Source organism: Oncorhynchus nerka, linkage group LG27 (genome assembly GCF_034236695.1).
Source record: "Oncorhynchus nerka isolate Pitt River linkage group LG27, Oner_Uvic_2.0, whole genome shotgun sequence".
NCBI classification, from domain to species: domain Eukaryota; kingdom Metazoa; phylum Chordata; class Actinopteri; order Salmoniformes; family Salmonidae; genus Oncorhynchus; species Oncorhynchus nerka.
The window spans coordinates 19,310,102-19,330,793 of NC_088422.1; positions in this window are offsets into that span (position 1 = coordinate 19,310,102).

The following is a 20,692-nucleotide window of genomic DNA, read 5'->3' on the forward strand; positions in this document are numbered from 1 at the left end:
TGTAAAATGTAATTATTTTTAAAGGTAGAAATTCCTTCTTAATTGTGCAGTCTTAAATTGAAGCTTGACTCGCACTAAGGTTGCCTTTGTCCACCTCTCAGGAGCTTTGTCTTTGGAACCCGGAGTGTCTACCCTGTGAAATGGACAATACATTTGGAAGCATTCAGTCAGATTCACTACACTATAGGCCTACAGCATATAACCAGACAGAGTACAGCATATAACCCAGTTACAATGACCACATCAATCTGTGTACAACCAAAGCTGCGGAAATTAGGGGAAGCTGAAAAATAATTTGAAAATAAATATTTCTAAAATAAAATACGAGTCTTGACCCCCCCAGTCGACAAAATAATTCTCAGCCACTCCCACCACCAAACTACTTCACGCGGCCGGGTATGTACCCAATAAACGTTGATTTGATTTGACCAGGGTCTCTCTCTTAACAGAGGTCTATCTGATTGTCTGGTGAGGAGCGTGGCCAGGAGAGTGTTTTTAGGCTGCTACTCCAGGAACAGAAATAAGAGATCAATTGGATTCTAAGGCAGTTACTCTGCTACACTGATTCACTCGCTCACCACATGTGGTGGTCCACAATTGCCTTCTCTCTCTCTCTCTCTCTCTCTCTCTCTCTCACACACACACACATGTGCATGCACACTAACTCACATGCACGCACATGTAACAGTATAACTTTAGACCGTCCCCTCGCCCATACCCGGGCGCGAACCAGGGACCCTCTGCACACATCAACAACAGTCACCCATGAAGCATTGTTACCCATCGCTCCACAAAAGCCACGGCCCTTGCAGAGCAAGGGGAACTACTATTTCAAGGTCTCAGAGCAAGTGACGTCACCGATTGAAACGCTATTTAGCGCGAACACCGCTAACTAGCTAGCCATTTCACATCCGTTACACACACATGCACAAACGCACACATATAAGTGTGTGTTTTTGTGTGTGCACGGAAGCTTGCATGTGTGTGTTTGTGCATGTGTGCGTCTGTGTGCACACTGTCTTACATAACTGACTTTGTGGGGAAACAAAATTGAGTCCCATTCAAAATCCTATTTTCCCTAACCCCTAACCCTAACCCTAAAACTAACCCTAGCTCCTAACCCTAAACCTAATTCAAACCCTAACACTAATTCTAACCTTAACCATAAACCCCCAAGAAATAGCATTTGACCTTGTGGGGACTAATAAAATGTTCCCAGTTGGTCAAATTTTTGATTGTTTACTATTCTTATAAAGTATAGTTAAACATATCCACACTCGTTACTAACTAATGTGATTCTTAATTTCTGTTGCAATCAAACAGCTTTGGATTGTAACTTTCAGTCATTAGACTTCTAAGGGAACTGTTAAAATGAAACATGCCCTCAGTTCCTACCAATCCATCAGCTCTCAAAATGATCCCACGCCTGAGCTAGGAGATCTCAGACGCCTTTGTTTTCCCTCAAATTAGGACAAGCGTTTGCACGTTTATGTTGCTAATGATCTGATTAAGAAAACAATACAGAATATCAGGATTTTATTTCGATCTCATGCATATTCATATAATTTGTCACCTCAGATTAGACAAATAGTTTTTCTTCAATGAGTCGGACGGGAGGTATATACTACAGACACCCGAGCAGGCCCAGATCCCCATCATTTGTTGGAGAAGGAAACAGAGATTCTTGCGGGAAAATATCAGGGTGCCTTGTGAGGATCAGGCAACGAGTGGCTAATCTGCCTTTTCCTTCCGTCCTGCTAGCTAACGTTCAATTGCTGGAAAATAAATGGGACGAACTGAAAGCACGTATATCCTACCAACGGGACATTACAAATTGTAATATCTCACGTTTCACCGAGTTGTGGCTGAATTTACAGCTGGCGTGTTAAACACTCTATCGGCAGGATAGAACAGCAGCCTCTGGTAAGACATGGGTTGGGGGGCTATGCATATATGCAAATAACAGCTGGTGCATGATATCTAAGGAAGTCTCAAGGTTTTGCTCCCCTGAGGTAGAGTATCTCATAATAAGCCGTAGACCACACTATCTACTTAGAGAATTTTCATCTGCATTTTTCGTACCTGTCTACATACCACCACAGACCAATGCTGGCACTAAAACCACACTCAATGAGCAATATACCGCCATAAGCAAAGAGGAAAACGCTCATCCAGAGGCGGCACTCCTAGTGGCCGGGGACTTTACTTCAGGGAAACTTAAATCAGTTTAACCTAATTTCTATCAGCATGTTAAATGTGCAACCAGAGGTAAAACAATTCTAGACCACCTTTACTCCACACACAGAGACACGTACAAAGCTCTTCCTCACCCTCTATTTGGCAAATCTGACCATAATTCTATCCTCCCGATTCCTGCTTACAAGCAAAAATTAAAGCAGGAAGCACGAGTGACTCGTCTATAAAAAAGTGGTCAGATGAAGCCAAATTAAAGGACTGTTTTGCTAGCACAGACTGGAATATGTTCCGGTATTCTTCGGATGGCATTGAGGAGTACACCACATCAGTCACTGGCTTCATCAATAAGTGCATCGAGGACGTCGTCCCCACAATGACTGTACATACATACCCCATCCAGAAGCCATGGATTACAGGCAATATTCGCAATGAGCTAAAGGGTAGAGCTGCCACTTTTAAGGAGTGGGACTCTAACCCGGAAGCTTATCAGAAATCCATCAAACAGGCAAAGCGTCAATACAGGACTAAGATCGAATCATACTACACCGGGTCCGACACTCGTCGGATGTGGCAGGGCTTACAAACTATTACAGACGACAAAGGGAAGCACAGCCGAGAGCTGCCCAGTGACACGAGCCTACCAGACGAGCTAAATACCTTCTATGCCTGCTTCGAGGCAAGTAACACTGAAACATGCATGAGAATATCAGCTGTTCCTGACAACTGTGCTCTCCGCAGCCGATGTGAGTAAGACCTTTAAGCAGGTCAACATTCACAAGGACGCAGGGCTAGACGGATTACCAGGACGCGTGCTCCGAGCATGCGCTGACCAACTGGCAAGTGTCTTAACTGACATTTTCAACCTCTCCCTGTCTGAGTCTGTAATACCTAACATATTTCAAGCAGACAACCATAGCCCTGTGCCCAGGATAACTAAGGTAACCTGCCTAAATGACTACAGCTCACCATTCAACACCATAGTGCCCTCAAAGCTCATCACTAAGCTAGGGATCATGGGACTAAACACCTCCCTCTGCAACTGGATCCTGGACTTCCTGACGGGCCACCCCCAGGTGGTAAGAGTAGGTAATAACACATCCTCCACATTGATCCTCAACACGGGGGCCCCTCAGGGGTGCGTGCTCAGTCTCCTCCTGTACTCCCTGTTCACTCATGATTGCACGGCCACGCACGACTCCAACACCATCATTAAGTTTGCTGATGACACAACAGTGGTAGCCCTGATCCCCGACAATGATGAGGGAGGCGATCAAAGACCTGACCATGTGGTGCAAGGACAACAATATCTCCCTCAACGTGATCAAGACAAAGGAGATGATTGTGGACTACAGGAAAAGGAGGATCGAGCATTCTCATCGACGGAGCTGTAGTGGAGCAGGTTGAGAGCTTCAAGTTCCTTGGCGCCCACATCACCAACAATCTAACATGGTCCAGGCACACCAAGACAGTCGTGAAGAGGGCACGACAAAACCTATTCCCCCTCAGGAGATTGAAAAGATTTGGCATGGTCCTCAGATCCTCAAAACGTTTTACAGCTGCACCACCGAGAGCATCCTGACGGATTGCATCACTGCCTGGTATGGCAACTGCTCGGCCTCCGACCGCAAGGTACTACAGAGGGTAGTGATTAGGGCCTAGTACATCAACAGGGCCAAGCTTCTTGCCATCCAGGACCTAATACCAAGTGAAACATTGTCAAAAACTCCAGACACCCTAGTCATAAACTGTTCTCTCTGCTACCACACGGCAAGCAGTACCGGAGCGTCTAGGTGCAAGAGGCTTCTAAACAGCTTCTACCCCCAAGCCATAAGACTCCTGAACAGCTAATCAAATGGCTACCCAGACTATTTACATTGCCCCCTCTCTTCTGCGCTGCTGCTGTTCTCTCTATCTATGCACAGTCACGTTAATAACTCTACCTACATGTACATGTTAACTCAATTACCTCGACACCGGTGCCCCCGAACATTGACTCTGTACCAGTACCCCCTGTATAAGCCTCCACATTGACTCTGTATCGGTACCCCCTGTATATAGCCTCCACATTGACTCTGTACCGGTACCCCCTGTATATAGCCTCCACATTGACTCTGTACCGGTACCCCCTGTATATAGCCTCCACATTGACTCTGTACCGGTACCCCCTGTATATAGCCTCCACATTGACTCTGTACCGGTACCCCCTGTATATAGCCTCCACATTGACTCTGTACCGGTACCCTCTGTATATAGCCTCCACATTGACTCTGTACCGGTACCCCCTGTATATAGCCTCCACATTGACTCTGTACCGGTACCCCCTGTATATAGCCTCCACATTGACTCTGTACCGGTACCCCCTGTATATAGCCTCCACATTGACTCTGTACCGGTACCCCCTGTATATAGCCTCCACATTGACTCTGTACCGGTACCCCCTGTATATAGCCTCCACATTGACTCTGTACCGGTACCCCCTGTATATAGCCTCCACATTGACTCTGTACCGGTACCCCCTGTATATAGCCTCCACATTGACTCTGTACCGGTACCCCCTGTATATAGCCTCCACATTGACTCTGTACCGGTACCCCCTGTATATTGCCCCACTATTGTTATTTACTGATGCACTTTAAGTAATTGTTTTTCTGATCTCTTACCTTTTTTAGCTTCTTAAAATTGCATTGTTGGTTAATAAGGGCTTGTAAGTAAGGGCGCATGTGACAAATAAAATGTGATTTGATTTAGGGGAGACCGGGTTTGGTTGTCACACATTTTACTCTTGTATGTATTTCTCAGCACCATTATACATTATGCTGTATCTTACAAGACTCTTTTCAATATTCGGAGAAAGACAAAAGTCTTGGGTTGAAATGGGGACCTTTTTATCCTCATATCATATTCCTACATGGAGTTATAAACCATCAAACACACTCTGTCCACCAGCTGCATCGCAGGGTTGGTTGTCACAATGTTTGCTAGTAGCTTATTTCTTTAATAACAGGAAATGAAACAATAAAGCACACAGTCTTAGAAATAGCCTTTCTTTGATTTAACTATATTCCTAATAAAATTCAACATTTAATGCCGTGAGAATAACATATGACATTTTGAGTAAATTAGTGTGTCTGTGTGTTTGCACATGCATGTGTGTGTGGGGGTGTGTGACAGAAACAAATATGTGTGTGGGAGAGAGGCAACGAAGGGAGCTCTTTATAGCACAAAGCACAAAAGAGCTTGGGATTTTATGGTGGAGTTAATAGTGACAACCAACCCCACAATCCAAAATGACAACTATCCCCCCAACGCTAATTAAGATGCTAGTTAACACATGGCTTGACATAGGAACTCCAAAACAGGTTTGAAATATAGCTCCCTCTGTCTTTTTTCAATAAGCATAATTGTTCATGGATAGTCCCATTATTCAAACATTTACAAAGAAAATAACAATGCACAGTATATATATAATTTTACTTTTATTCCTTTCACCTCAATGTTTTGTCATGCTGACATAAATTGATCAGGTGGATGACTTCTTTCAAAGAATTCACAATTTTTCCCTTAAAAATACTACATACTGTAGATGCAATTAGATTGGGAGTAATTAGCCCTGTGACAACCAACCCTTCAAACACCCAACCCCGGTCTCTCCTGAAGTGTAGATGACATTCATTGAGATCATCCTTTCATCTCTCTCCTCTTCACTTCACTTTCCTGGGAGTTTGATAGGATTCCAGGTAACAGGTTTGACTTCTGCTTTACAGAACAGATGTGACAATATAATATCTCAAAACATGGTCCCTCCATTCCAATAACATAAACCGTGGTCCCTCCATCCCAATAACATAAACCGTGGTCCCTCCATTCCAATAATGTAAACCGTGGTCCCTCCATTCCAATAACATAAACCGTGGTCCCTCCATTCCAATAACATAAACCGTGGTCCCTCCATTCCAATAATGTAAACCGTGGTCCCTCCATTCCAATAACATAAACCGTGGTCCCTCCATTCCAATAACATAAACCGTGGTCCCTCCATTCCAATAACATAAACCGTGGTCCCTCCATTCCATTAACATAAACCGTGGTCCCTCCATTCCAATAACATAAACCGTGGTCCCTCCATTCCAATAACATAAACCGTGGTCCCTCCATTCCAATAACATAAACCGTGGTCCCTCCATTCCAATAACATAAACTGTGGTCCCTCCATTCCAATAACATAAACCGTGGTCCCTCCATTCCAATAACATAAACTGTGGTCCCTCCATTCCAATAATGTAAACCGTGGTCCCTCCATTCCAATAACATAAACCGTGGTCCCTCCATTCCAGTAACATAAACCGTGGTCCCTCCATTCCAGTAACATAAACCGTGGTCCCTCCATTCCAATAACATAAACCGTGGTCCCTCCATTCCAGTAACATAAACCGTGGTCCCTCCATTCCAATAATGTAAACCGTGGTCCCTCCATTCCAATAATGTAAACCGTGGTCCCTCCATTCCAATAACATAAACCGTGGTCCCTCCATTCCAATAATGTAAAACATGGTCCCTCCATTCCAATAATGTAAAACATGGTCCCTCCATTTCAATAATATAAACCGTGGTCCCTCCATTCCAATAATGTAAAACATGGTCCCTCCATTCCAATAATGTAAAACATGGTCCCTCCATTCCAATAATGTAAACCGTGGTCCCTCCATTCCAATAACATAAACTGTGGTCCCTCCATTCCAATAATGTAAACCGTGGTCCCTCCATTCCAATAACATAAACTGTGGTCCCTCCATTCCAATAACATAAACCGTGGTCCCTCCATTCCAATAATGTAAACCGTGGTCCCTCCATTCCAATAACATAAACTGTGGTCCCTCCATTCCAATAATGTAAAACATGGTCCCTCCATTCCAATAACATAAACTGTGGTCCCTCCATTCCAATAATGTAAAACATGGTCCCTCCATTCCAATAATGTAAAACATGGTCCCTCCATTCCAATAATGTAAACTGTGGTCCCTCCATTCCAATAATGTAAACCGTGGTCCCTCCATTCCAATAACATAAACTGTGGTCCCTCCATTCCAATAATGTAAAACATGGTCCCTCCATTCCAATAATGTAAAACATGGTCCCTCCATTCCAATAACATAAACTGTGGTCCCTCCATTCCAATAATGTAAAACATGGTCCCTCCATTCCAATAATGTAAAACATGGTTCCTCCATTCCAATAATGTAAAACATGGTCCCTCCATTCCAATAATGTAAAACATGGTCCCTCCATTCCAATAATGTAAACCGTGGTCCCTCCATTCCAATAATGTAAACCGTGGTCACTCCATTCAAATAACATAAACTGTGGTCCCTCCATTCCAATAATGTAAACCGTGGTCCCTCCATTCCAATAATGTAAAACATGGTCCCTCCATTCCAATAATGTAAACCGTGGTCACTCCATTCCAATAATGTAAACCATGGTCCCTCCAATCCAATAATGTAAACCGTGGTCCCTCCATTCCAATAATGTAAACCGTGGTCACTCCATTCCAATAACATAAACCGCGGTCCCTCCATTCCAATAATGTAGTCTGTGGTCCCTCCATTCCAATAATGTAGTCCGTGGTCCCTCCATTCCAATAATGTAGTCAGTGGTCCCTCCATTCCAGTAATGTAAACCGTGGTCACTCCATTCCAATAACATAAACTGTGGTCCCTCCATTCCAATAATGTAGTCCGTGGTCCCTCCATTCCAATAATGTAGTGCGTGGTCCCTCCATTCCAATAATGTAGTCCGTGGTCCCTCCATTCCAATAATGTAGTCCGTGGTCACTCCATTCCAAAAACATAAACTGTGGTCCCTCCATTCCAATAATGTAGTCCGTGGTCCCTCCATTCCAATAATGTAGTCCGTGGTCCCTCCATTCCAATAATGTAAACCGTGGTCACTCCATTCCAATAACATAAACTGTGGTCCCTCCATTCCAATAATGTAGTCCGTGGTCCCTCCATTCCAATAATGTAGTCCGTGGTCCCCCCATTCCAATAATGTAGTCCGTGGTCACTCCATTCCAATAACATAAACTGTGGTCCCTCCATTTCAATAATGTAGTCCGTGGTCCCTCCATTCCAATAATGTAAACCGTGGTCCCTCCATTTGAATAATGTAAACCGTGGTCCCCCCATTTGAATAATGTAAACCGTGGTCCCTCCATTTGAATAATGTAGTCCGTGGTCCCTCCATTTGAATAATGTAGTCCGTGGTCCCTCCATTTGAATAATGTAAACCGTGGTCCCTCCATTTGAATAATGTAGTCCGTGGTCCCTCCATTTGAATAATGTAAAACATGGTCCCTCCATTCCAATGGTCCCTCCATTTGAATAATAAACCGTGGTCCCTCCATTTGAATAATGTAAACCGTGGTCCCCCTATTTGAATCATGTAAACCGTGGTCCCTCCATTTGAATAATGTAAACCGTGGTCCCTCCATTTGAATAATGTAAACCGTGGTCCCTCCATTCCAATAATGTAAACCGTGGTCCCTCCATTCCAATAATGTAAACCCTGGTCCCTCCATTCCAATAATGTAAACCGTGGTCCCTCCAATCCAATAATGTAAACCATGGTCCCTCCAATCCAAACAAGTCTTCTCTGGTAAAACATCTGTTTGGTATACTTTAAAACAACTCACAGTGTTATACATAGTGTCTTCCTCCAAGAGGGTATTGTTGGTGAAAGTGGCAATATGCAGAGAAAGGATCCTCTCAGTAGTGTTTTCCCAATGTCTGTATTTTCTACAATAAACAGAACATGTTTCTATGGTGATGGTATAGGCAGAAAGATTAAGTGTAGCATTAGGTACATGGAGCTTCAGATCAACTCTAGCTTTCAGATGGAAACATTTTGATCGATTGTGAAAAATTGCCATTTAAATGACCAAGTTTAGCTCTGGATTCGTCTTTTCACTGTTTGAAGAAACGTGTGGCAGTGCAGGTTTTCCCGACCGGACTCCTGACAGACACACACACAAACAGAAATGCAACACCTCCTCATCAGATTCCTCACTACGGCTGTAGGAGAGAGGGATAGACAATGAGCGAGTGAGCGAGAGAGTGAGAGCGAGAGAGAGAGAATGCGTGTGAGGGACAGAAAGACAATAGAGAGATAGAAAGAGAGAGAGAGCTAGAAAGAGAGACAGAGAGAGAGAGAAAGATATAGAGAGAGAGAGAAAGAGAGAAAGAGATATATATATATAGAGAGAGAGATCAGGATTTTGACTGGCTTGTGATATCAGAATATTAGTCTGGTATCACATGTTCAGCACTGTGGTCTCTATCCATAAACTGCACAAATATACCTTAGATCCCCAATGACAATCAATGTCACTCATCTGTGAACATCCGTTCAAGCACATTGAGCTCCAAAAGGGGCTAAAAACGCTGCATACTTTTCCCTTGCATTTAACTCCCAATTGGTTTTCCTCATAAAAATCAGGACAGGAAATAGACACCACTCATAGAATGTAATCTTTATATTGACAGACAGCTGTAGTAAATGTTTAATTGAAAATGGAAATCAAAGGAACCATGAATGATCTTCTTCACAAGTTGAAGGATGAGCACAGAAATGTGGCTTAATCCAATGGAGATGGTTTACATGTTAAAGGCGTAGCAAAATGTTATGCTTTTCCAGTAATGTAACATGACACTGAAACAGCAAAACCTAAAACGTTATTCACGTGTAGTTGCTCCTCGACATGTGAAATCACAATATATGTTTGAAGTGTATATTTGATCAGCATTGAATCAAATACACTATATATACAAAAGTATATGGACGCCCCTTCAAATTTGAGGATTCAGCTATTTCAGCCACACCTGTTGCTGAGAGGTCTATAAAACCGAGCACACAGCCATACAATCTCCATATAGAAACAATGGCAGTAGAATGGCTTTACTGAAGAGCTCAGTGATTTTCAAATTGGCACCTTCATAGGATTTCCAACAAGTCAGTTTGTAAAATTTAGGCCCTGCTAGAGCTGCCCCAGTCAACTGTAAGTGCTGTTATTGTGAAGTGGAAACGTCTAGGCGCTACAACGGCTCAGCCACAAAGTGGTAGACCACACAACCTCACAGACCGGGACTGTCAAGTGCTAAAGTGCGTAGCGCATAAAAATTGTCCTTCCTCAGTTGCAACACTCACTATCGAGTTCCAAAACTGCCTCTGGAAGCAAGGTCAGCACAATAACTGTCGGGAAATTCATGAAATGGGTTTCAATAGGCACACAAGCCTAGGATCACCATGCGCAACGCCATTCGTTGGCTGGAGTGGTGTAAAGCTTGCCACCATTGGACTCTGGAGGAGTGGAAACTCGCTCTCTGGAGTGATGAATCACGCTTCACCATCTGGCAGTCCGACAGAAGAATCTGGGTTTGGCGGATGCCAGGAGAACCCTACCTGCCCTAATGCATAGTGCCAACTGTAAAGTTTGGTGGAGGAGGAATAACATCTTGGGCTGTTGTTTTTCATGGTTTGGTCTAGTCCCCTTAGTTCCAGTGAAGGGAAATCTCAAAGCTACAGTATACAATGATATTCTAGACAATTCTGTGCTTCCAACTTGGCACCTAAAACCCTCACAAACTTTTACAGCTGCACAATTGAGAGCATCCTGTCAGGCTGTATCACCGCCTGGTATGGCAACTGCACCACCTGCAACCGCAGGGCTCTCCAGAGGGTGGTGAGGTCTGCCCAACGCATCACCAGGGCAAACGACCTGCCCTGCAGGACACCTACAGCACCCAATGTCACAGAAAGGCCAAAAAGATAATCAAGGACAACAACCACCCAAGCCACTGCCTGTTCACCCCGCTATGGTCCAGAAGGCGAGGTCAGTACATGTGCATCATAGCTGGGACCGAGAGACTGAAAACCAGCTCCTATCTCAAGGCCATCAGACTGTTAAACAGCCATCACTAGCACCTTAGAGGCTGCTGTCCTATATACATAGACACTGGCCACTTTAACAGAACACTTGTCACTTTAATAATGTTTACATATTTTGCATTACTCAACTCATATGTATATACTGTATTCTATTCTAATTACTCAACTGATATGTATATACTGTATTCTATTCTACTTACTCAACTCATATGTATATACTGTATTATATTCTACTTACTCAACTCATATGTATATACTGTATTCTATTCTACTTACTCAACTCATATGTATATACTGTATTCTATTCTACTTACTCAACTCATATGTATATACTGTATTCTATTCTACTTACTCAACTCATATGTATATACTATATTCTATTCTACTTACTCAACTCATATGTATATACTGTATTCTATTCTACTTACTCATCTCATATGTATATACTGTATTCTATTCTACTTACTACACTCATATGTATATACTGTATTCTATTCTACTTACTCAACTCATATGTATATACTGTATTCTATTCTACTTACTCAACTCATATGTATATACTGTATTCTATTCTACTCTACTGTATTTTAGTCTTTTCCGCTGTGACGTTTCTCGTCCAAATATTTATTTATTCTTAATTCCATTCCTTTACATTAGATTTGTGTGTATTGCATTGTGTGTATTGTTGTGAAATTGTTTGATATTACTTGTTAGATTTTACTGCACTTTTGGAGCTAGAAACACAATCATTTCGCTACACCCGCAATAACATCTGCTAAGCATGTGAATGTGACCAATACAATTTGATTTGATTTGATTTTGATTTGATAGAATCCTCATCCTTTAATTGTCTGTAAGTGGAGGGCTTGGAACCCCACTGTAGCTGATAAACCACCGTCACGTTTTTTGAGGCGAATGCAACCCGACAGAGAGACTTTATTGATTCAAATGAATTAATCCACTTACCAGGGGGGGATTCTATGGCTCTGGGGTGACTTAAATAGTCCACACAAATTAAACTGGAAATTTGTTGCTTTTAATGATATTCTCAAGTAATTGAATTGCAGGAATGTTTCAAAACATTTGGCATTAGCATGCAAAGAATCCTGTATATTATCAATGGATAACCCAAATATAATTTGGAATTAATTATTTTTTGATACGGTTCAAGCGTATTTAGTATGGTGGTAATTACATGCAGTATGGAGAGGCAACAGTATATGGAATGTACTGTAATGTGAAGCTTGTAGATAAAGCCAATACACATTTTCATTTGAGTTCATTAAAATAATAAATGGAGAAATATAACTGATTGCAAAGAGTGTTGTTAGAGCTCTGAGAGGAGCAGTACCCCATCAAACAGTGTTGTTAGAGCTCTGAGAGGAGCAGTACCCTATCAAACATAGGTGTGAAAGATCTCTGACAGGAACAGTACCCCTTCAAACATTGTTGTTAGAGCTCTGAGAGGAGCAGTACCCTATCAAACAGTGTTGTTAGAGCTCTGAGAGGAGCAGTACCCTATCAAACAGAGGTGTGAAAGATCTCTGACAGGAACAGTACCCTATCAAACAGAGGTGTGAAAGGTCTCTGACAGGAACAGTACCCCATCAAACAGTGTTGTTAGAGCTCTGAGAGGAGCAGTACCCTATCAAACAGTGTTGTTAGAGCTCTGAGAGGAGCAGTACCCCATCAAACAGTGTTGTTAGAGCTCTGAGCGGAGCAGTACCCTATCAAACAGAGGTGTGAAAGATCTCTGACAGGAACAGTACCCTATCAAACTGTGTTTTAGAGCTCTGAGAGGAGCAGTACCCTATCAAACAGTGTTGTTAGAGCTCTGAGAGGAGCAGTACCCGATCAAACAGAGGTGTGAAAGATCTCTGACAGGAACAGTACCCCATCAAATAGTGTTGTTAGAGCTCTGAGAGGAGCAGTACCCTATCAAAAAGTGTTGTTAGAGCTCTGAGAGGAGCAGTACCCTATCAAACAGTGTTGTTAGAGCTCTGAGAGAAGCAGTACCCTATCAAACAATGGTGTTAGAGCTCTGAGAGGAGCAGTACCCCATCAAACAGTGTTGTTAGAGCTCTGAGAGGAGCAGTACCCCATCAAACAGTGTTGTTAGAGCACTGAGAGGAGCAGTAACCTATCAAACAGTGTTGTTAGAGCTCTGAGAGGAGCAGTACCCTATCAAACAGTGTTGTTAGAGCTCTGAGAGGAGCAGTACCCCATCAAACAGTGTTGTTAGAGCTCTGAGAGGAGCAGTACCCCATCAAACAGTGTTGTTAGAGCTCTGAGAGGAGCAGTACCCTATCAAAAAGTGTTGTTAGAGCTCTGAGAGGAGCAGTACCCTATCAAACAGTGTTGTTAGAGCTCTGAGAGGAGCAGTACCCCATCAAACAGTGTTGTTAGAGCTCTGAGAGGAGCAGTACCCCATCAAACAGTGTTGTTAGAGCTCTGAGAGGAGCAGTACCCCATCAAACAGTGTTGTTAGCCCTCTGAGAGGAGCACTACTCTATCAAATAGTGTTGTTAGAGCTCTGAAAGGAGCAGTACCCTATCAAACAGAGGTGTGAAAGATCTCTGACAGGAACAGTACCCTATCAAACAGAGGTGTGAAAGGTCTCTGACAGGAACAGTACCCCATCAAACAGTGTTGTTAGAGCTCTGAGAGGAGCAGTACCCTATCAAACAGTGTTGTTAGAGCTCTGAGAGGAGCAGTACCCCATCAAACAGTGTTGTTAGAGCTCTGAGCGGAGCAGTACCCTATCAAACAGAGGTGTGAAAGATGTCTGACAGGAACAGTACCCTATCAAACAGTGTTTTAGAGCTCTGAGAGGAGCAGTACCCTATCAAACAGTGTTGTTAGAGCTCTGAGAGGAGCAGTACCCCATCAAACAATATTTTTAGGCCTCTGAGAGGAGCACTACTCTATCAAATCGTTTTGTTAGAGCTATGAAAGGAGCAGTACCCTATCAAACAGTGTTGTTGGAGCTCTGAGAGGAGCATTACCCTATCAAAAAGTGTTGTTAGAGCTCTGAGAGGAGCAGTACCCTATCAAACAGAGGTGTGAAAGATCTCTGACAGGAACAGTACCCTATCAAACAGAGGTGTGAAAGGTCTCTGACAGGAACAGTACCCCATCAAACAGTGTTGTTAGAGCTCTGAGAGGAGCAGTACCCTATCAAACAGTGTTGTTAGAGCTCTGAGAGGAGCAGTACCCCATCAAACAGTGTTGTTAGAGCTCTGAGCGGAGCAGTACCCTATCAAACAGAGGTGTGAAAGATCTCTGACAGGAACAGTACCCTATCAAACAGTGTTTTAGAGCTCTGAGAGGAGCAGTACCCTATCAAACAGTGTTGTTAGAGCTCTGAGAGGAGCAGTACCCGATCAAACAGAGGTGTGAAAGATCTCTGACAGGAACAGTACCCCATCAAATAGTGTTGTTAGAGCTCTGAGAGGAGCAGTACCCTATCAAAAAGTGTTGTTAGAGCTCTGAGAGGAGCAGTACCCTATCAAACAGTGTTGTTAGAGCTCTGAGAGAAGCAGTACCCTATCAAACAATGGTGTTAGAGCTCTGAGAGGAGCAGTACCCCATCAAACAGTGTTGTTAGAGCTCTGAGAGGAGCAGTACCCCATCAAACAGTGTTGTTAGAGCACTGAGAGGAGCAGTAACCTATCAAACAGTGTTGTTAGAGCTCTGAGAGGAGCAGTACCCTATCAAACAGTGTTGTTAGAGCTCTGAGAGGAGCAGTACCCCATCAAACAGTGTTGTTAGAGCTCTGAGAGGAGCAGTACCCCATCAAACAGTGTTGTTAGAGCTCTGAGAGGAGCAGTACCCTATCAAACAGTGTTGTTAGAGCTCTGAGAGGAGCAGTACCCTATCAAACAGTGTTGTTAGAGCTCTGAGAGGAGCAGTACCCCATCAAACAGTGTTGTTAGAGCTCTGAGAGGAGCAGTACCCCATCAAACAGTGTTGTTAGAGCTCTGAGAGGAGCAGTACCCCATCAAACAGTGTTGTTAGCCCTCTGAGAGGAGCACTACTCTATCAAATAGTGTTGTTAGAGCTCTGAAAGGAGCAGTACCCTATCAAACAGAGGTGTGAAAGATCTCTGACAGGAACAGTACCCTATCAAACAGAGGTGTGAAAGGTCTCTGACAGGAACAGTACCCCATCAAACAGTGTTGTTAGAGCTCTGAGAGGAGCAGTACCCTATCAAACAGTGTTGTTAGAGCTCTGAGAGGAGCAGTACCCCATCAAACAGTGTTGTTAGAGCTCTGAGCGGAGCAGTACCCTATCAAACAGAGGTGTGAAAGATGTCTGACAGGAACAGTACCCTATCAAACAGTGTTTTAGAGCTCTGAGAGGAGCAGTACCCTATCAAACAGTGTTGTTAGAGCTCTGAGAGGAGCAGTACCCCATCAAACAATATTTTTAGGCCTCTGAGAGGAGCACTACTCTATCAAATCGTTTTGTTAGAGCTATGAAAGGAGCAGTACCCTATCAAACAGTGTTGTTAGAGCTCTGAGAGGAGCAGTACCCTATCAAACAATGTTGTTAGACCTCTGAGAGGAGCACTACTCTATGAAATAGTGTTGTTAGAGCTCTGAAAGGAGCAGTACCCTATCAAACAGAGGTGTGAAAGATCTCTGACAGGAACAGTACCCCATCAAACAGTGTTGTTAGAGCTCTGAGAGTAGCAGTACCCTATCAAACAGTGTTGTTAGAGCTCTGAAAGGAGCAGTACCCTATCAAACAGAGGTGTGAAAGATCTCTGACAGGAACAGTACCCCATCAAACAGTGTTGTTAGAGCTCTGAGAGGAGCAGTACCCTATCAAACAGTGTTGTTAGAGCTCTGAGAGGAGCAGTACCCCATCAAACAGTGTTGTTAGAGCACTGAGAGGAGCAGTAACCTATCAAACAGTGTTGTTAGAGCTCTGAGAGGAGCAGTACCCTATCAAACAGTGTTGTTAGAGCACTGAGAGGAGCAGTACCCTATCAAACAGTGTTGTTAGAGCTCTGAGAGGAGCAGTACCCTATCAAACAGTGTTGTTAGAGCACTGAGAGGAGCAGTACCCTATCAAACAGTGTTGTTAGAGCTCTGAGAGGAGCAGTACCCTATCAAACAGAGGTGTGAAAGATCTCTGACAGGAACAGTACCCTATCAAACAGTGTTGTTAGAGCTCTGAGAGGAGCAGTACCCTATCAAACAGTGTTGTTAGAGCTCTGAGAGGAGCAGTACCATATCAAACAGTGTTGTTAGAGCTCTGAGAGTAGCAGTACCCTATCAAACAGTTTTGTTAGAGCTCTGAGAGGAGCAGTACCCTATCAAACAGTGTTGTTAGAGCTCTGAGAGGAGCAGTACCCTATCAAACAGTGTTGTTAGAGCTCTGAGAGGAGCAGTACCATATCAAACAGTGTTGTTAGAGCTCTGAGAGTAGCAGTACCCTATAAAACAGTGTTGTTAGAGCTCTGAGAGGAGCAGTACCCCATCAAACAGTGTTGATAGAGCTCTGAGAGGAGCAGTACCCCATCAAACAGTGTTGTTAGAGCTCTGAGAGGAGCAGTACCCTATCAAACAGTGTTGTTAGAGCTCTGAGAGGAGCAGTACCATATCAAACAGTGTTGTTTGAGCTCTGAGAGGAGCAGTACCCCATCAAACAGTGTTGTTAGAGCTCTGAGAGGAGCAGTACCCTATCAAACAGAGGTGTGAAAGATCTCTGACAGGAACAGTACCCTATCAAACAGAGGTGTGAAAGGTCTCTGACAGGAACAGTACCCCATCAAACAGTGTTGTTAGAGCTCTGAGAGGAGCAGTACCCTATCAAACAGTGTTGTTAGAGCTCTGAGAGGAGCAGCACCCTATCAAACAGTGTTGTTAGAGCACTGAGAGGAGCAGTACCCTATCAAACAATGTTGTTAGACCTCTGAGAGGAGCAGTACCCCATCAAACAGTGTTGTTAGAGCTCTGAGAGGAGCAGTACCCCATCAAACAGTGTTGTTAGAGCTCTGAGAGGAGCAGTACCCTATCAAACAGAGGTGTGAAAGATCTCTGACAGGAACAGTACCCCATCAAACAGTGTTGTTAGAGCTCTGAGAGGAGCAGTACCCTATCAAACAGTGTTGTTAGAGCTCTGAGAGGAGCAGTACCCCATCAAACAGTGTTGTTAGAGCACTGAGAGGAGCAGTACCCTATCAAACAGTGTTGTTAGAGCTCTGAGAGGAGCAGTACCCTATCAAACAGTGTTGTTAGAGCTCTGAGAGGAGCAGTACCCTATCAAACAGTGTTGTTAGAGCTCTGAGAGGAGCAGTACCCTATCAAACAGTGTTGTTAGAGCACTGAGAGGAGCAGTACCCTATCAAACAGTGTTGTTAGAGCTCTGAGAGGAGCAGTACCCTATCAAACAGAGGTGTGAAAGATCTCTGACAGGAACAGTACCCCATCAAACAGTGTTGTTAGAGCTCTGAGAGGAGCAGTACCCTATCAAACAGTGTTGTTAGAGCTCTGAGAGGAGCAGTACCATATCAAACAGTGTTGTTAGAGCTCTGAGAGTAGCAGTACCCTATCAAACAGTTTTGTTAGAGCTCTGAGAGGAGCAGTACCCCATCAAACAGTGTTGTTAGAGCTCTGAGAGGAGCAGTACCCTATCAAACAGTGTTGTTAGAGCTCTGAGAGGAGCAGTACCATATCAAACAGTGTTGTTAGAGCTCTGAGAGAAGCAGTACCCTATAAAACAGTGTTGTTAGAGCTCTGAGAGGAGCAGTACCCCATCAAACAGTGTTGTTAGAGCTCTGAGAGGAGCAGTACCCCATCAAACAGTGTTGTTAGAGCTCTGAGAGGAGCAGTACCCTATCAAACAGTGTTGTTAGAGCTCTGAGAGGAGCAGTACCATATCAAACAGTGTTGTTAGAGCTCTGAGAGCAGCAGTACCCTATCAAACAGAGGTGTGAAAGATCTCTGACAGGAACAGTACCCTATCAAACAGAGGTGTGAAAGGTCTCTGACAGGAACAGTACCCCATCAAACAGTGTTGTTAGAGCTCTGAGAGGAGCAGTACCCTATCAAACAGTGTTGTTAGAGCTCTGAGAGGAGCAGCACCCTATCAAACAGTGTTGTTAGAGCACTGAGAGGAGCAGTACCCTATCAAACAGTGTTGTTAGAGCTCTGAGAGGAGCAGTACCCCATCAAACAGTGTTGTTAGAGCTCTGAGAGGAGCAGTACCCCATCAAACAGTGTTGTTAGAGCTCTGAGAGCAGCAGTACCCTATCAAACAGAGGTGTGAAAGATCTCTGACAGGAACAGTACCCTATCAAACAGAGGTGTGAAAGGTCTCTGACAGGAACAGTACCCCATCAAACAGTGTTGTTAGAGCTCTGAGAGGAGCAGTACCCTATCAAACAGAGGTGTGAAAGATGTCTGACAGGAACAGTACTCTATCAAACAGTGTTTTAGAGCTCTGAGAGGAGCAGTACCCCATCAAACAATATTTTTAGGCCTCTGAGAGGAGCACTACTCTATCAAATCGTTTTGTTAGAGCTATGAAAGGAGCAGTACCCTATCAAACAGTGTTGTTAGAGCTCTGAGAGGAGCAGTACCCTATCAAACAATGTTGTTAGACCTCTGAGAGGAGCACTACTCTATGAAATAGTGTTGTTAGAGCTCTGAGAGGAGCAGTACCCTATCAAACAATGTTGTTAGACCTCTGAGAGGAGCACTACTCTATCAAATAGTGTTGTTAGAGCTCTGAAAGGAGCAGTACCCTATCAAACAGAGGTGTGAAAGATCTCTGACAGGAACAGTACCCCATCAAACAGTGTTGTTAGAGCTCTGAGAGGAGCAGTACCCTATCAAACAGTGTTGTTAGAGCTCTGAGAGGAGCAGTACCCTATCAAACAGAGGTGTGAAAGATCTCTGACAGGAACAGTACCCCATCAAACAGTGTTGTTAGAGCTCTGAGAGGAGCAGTACCCTATCAAACAGTGTTGTTAGAGCTCTGAGAGGACCATCAAACAGTGTTGTTAGAGCTCTGAGAGGAGCAGTACCCTATCAAACAGTGTTGTTAGAGCTCTGAGAGGAGCAGTACCCTATCAAACAGTGTTGTTAGAGCTCTGAGAGGAGCAGTACCCTATCAAACAGTGTTGTTAGAGCTCTGAGAGGAGCAGTACCCTATCAAACAGTGTTGTTAGAGCTCTGAGAGGAGCAGTACCCTATCAAACAGTGTTGTTAGAGCTCTGAGAGGAGCAGTACCCTATCAAACAGTGTTGTTAGAGCTCTGAGAGGAGCAGTACCCTATCAAACAGTGTTGTTAGAGCTCTGAGAGGAGCAGTACCCCATCAAACAGTGTTGTTAGAGCTCTGAGAGGAGCAGTACCCTATCAAACAGTGTTGTTAGAGCTCTGAGAGGAGCAGTACCTATCAAACAGTGTTGTTAGAGCTCTGAGAGGAGCAGTACCCTATCAAACAGTGTGTGAAAGATCTCTGACAGGAACAGTACCCTATCAAACAGTGTTGAAAGGCTCTGAGAGGAACAGTACCCCATCAAACAGTGTTGTTAGAGCTCTGAGAGGAGCAGTACCCTATCAAACAGTGTTGTTAGAGCTCTGAGAGGAGCAGTACCCTATCAAACAGTGTTGTTAGACCTCTGAGAGGAGCAGTACCCTATCAAACAGTGTTGTTAGAGCTCTGAGAGGAGCAGTACCCTATCAAACAGTGTTGTTAGACCTCTGAGAGGAGCACTACTCTATCAAATAGTGTTGTTAGAGCTCTGAAAGGAGCAGTACCCTATCAAACAGAGGTGTTAAAGCTCTGACAGGAACAGTACCCCATCAAACAGTGTTGTTAGAGCTCTGAGAGAGCAGTACCCTATCAAACAGTGTTGTTAGAGCTCTGAAAGGAGCAGTACCCTATCAAACAGAGGTGTGAAAGATCTCTGACAGGAACAGTACCCCATCAAACAGTGTTGTTAGAGCTCTGAGAGGAGCAGTACCCTATCAAACAGTGTTGTTAGAGCTCTGAGAGGAGCAGTACCCCATCAAACAGTGTTGTTAGAGCACTGAGAGGAGCAGTACCCTATCAAACAGTGTTGTTAGAGCTCTGAGAGGAGCAGTACCCTATCAAACAGTGTTGTTAGAGCACTGAGAGGAGCAGTACCCTATCAAACAGTGTTGTTAGAGCTCTGAGAGGAGCAGTACCCTATCAAACAGTGTTGTTAGAGCTCTGAGAGGAGCAGTACCCTATCAAACAGTGTTGTTAGAGCTCTGAGAGGAGCAGTACCCTATCAAACAGTGTTGTTAGAGCTCTGAGAGGAGCAGTACCCTATCAAACAGTGTTGTTAGAGCTCTGAGAGGAGCAGTACCCCATCAAACAGTGTTGTTAGAGCACTGAGAGGAGCAGTACCCTATCAAACAGAGGTTGAAAGATCTCTGAGAGGAGCAGTACCCTATCAAACAGTGTTGTTGAAAGAGCTCTGACAGGAACAGTACCCCATCAAACAGTGTTGTTAGGCCTCTGAGAGGAGCACTACTCTATCAAATAGTGTTGTTAGAGCTCTGAGAGGAG